The following is a 1,413-nucleotide window of genomic DNA, read 5'->3' as shown; positions in this document are numbered from 1 at the left end:
GAACAGTTCTTAAACCTCTAAGTAAAGTCTGCTGAGTAAGAAATTAAGATTTACCTGTGACAATCAAAAAGACTCCGGGCAGATCAGACTGTGTCCATCTTTTATGATCTTTGTTGAATCTGAATGTGTATCCTCCTGAGTCATTCTTCTTCAGGTTGTTGATGCTCAGGATGTGTTGGTTCTTCATGTTGTCCTGATACTTCACACGACCTGCAGTCTCAATCAGCTCTTCAACTTCCACTTTATCTTTTCTCCATTTTTTACTCCAACATTTAAACTCTGGCTTCATGTTATCAGGATGTGAGTATTCACATGTGATGTTGACTGAAGATCCTTCCAGAGCACAGATTCTCCTGCTGACATAATTCCTAATCCGGCATTTTTTATCCTGAACACCTGAAATATAGATGGAAGATTTAGAGTTGTTTGAATGGTCTGTATGCTGAAACTTTTATCTATAGTTAACTGACAGAAAAAAACGAGTTGTGTATTACTCACAGACTTCTGCAGACTCAAGGTACTTGTGGTTTTTTACAGCACAAGAGAACTTGTATGTTGAATTGTTGCAAGTTAAACATTGTTGATTCTTGTAGTTTCTGCTTGTGTTTCTGCAGCTCATGTAGGCAGTTTGAGGGTCAAACAGCTTACAGGTGGTGTTACAGGTCAGTGTGACACTATCTGATGTGTAGGAGGTTTTTTGAACACGAACCTCTGAAAGATGATTAAAAAGTTTTCATAAGACACAATAATGTACAAAATTTTATTTCTGTTTTTAGAATGCCTGCTACTAGATTTATTAACAAAGGCAATATTTAGCCTTATCTTATATAAGGAAAATGACATTAAACTAATATAGAGGTTTGATGGAAGATATTTGCTTATTTGTTGAAGCTTCACCTCTGGGATATGTGATGGAGCACGGCTCATCTACTGATGTCTTCCTGTAAGAACACATTCTCCCTTTAGCATAGGTCACACTGAAGCAGGTCGCTGTGAGGGAATCTGTACAACAAAGAAATAATATTGATTCAAATGATTCACTGTGTGACTCATTGTGTTTGTTTTGTTGAACAATAAACATCATGACTCACCCACAGAGACTTGAGGGGCTCTGAGATGCTCGTAGCCTTTGACAGCACAGGAGTATGTGACTGCTTCCTCACTGCTGAGCAGCTCTTGGTACCAGGGAGACCAGTCCTCATAGAGAAACTCTCTGTTCTTGTACCAGATGTAGGCTGCAGGCTTTTCAGTCAGAGGACAGCTGCTGCTGCACATCAGTGTTACTGTCTGTCCCTCTGTGGCAGGAATCACCTTTACCTGCAGCTCTGAGAGGAAGATGGAGAACAACTTATACAATGATGTCATTTGGAAAGTTATTAATGAGTAAAAGTCACTGTACCTGTAACTACTTGA

General features: G+C 39.3%; 1 long non-coding RNA gene across 1 annotated transcript; it reads right to left on the bottom strand.

Moving 5' to 3' along the window:
- Positions 1-616: 616 nt before the first annotated feature.
- Positions 617-1,154, bottom strand: LOC308395750. The gene is made up of 3 exons (XR_013971448.1): positions 1,092-1,154; positions 898-1,002; positions 617-711 (listed from the first exon to the last, which is right to left on the bottom strand). It is a non-coding gene; the product is annotated as an uncharacterized lncRNA (long non-coding RNA).
- Between the last annotated feature and the right edge of the window lie 259 nt (positions 1,155-1,413).

This window comes from Rhamphochromis sp. 'chilingali' (genome assembly GCF_963969265.1).
Source record: "Rhamphochromis sp. 'chilingali' genome assembly, chromosome: 4".
Taxonomy (NCBI): Eukaryota; Metazoa; Chordata; class Actinopteri; order Cichliformes; family Cichlidae; genus Rhamphochromis; species Rhamphochromis sp. 'chilingali'.
The sequence above is the reverse complement of the archived record's forward strand: the minus strand, read 5'-3'. Positions and strand labels throughout refer to the sequence as shown.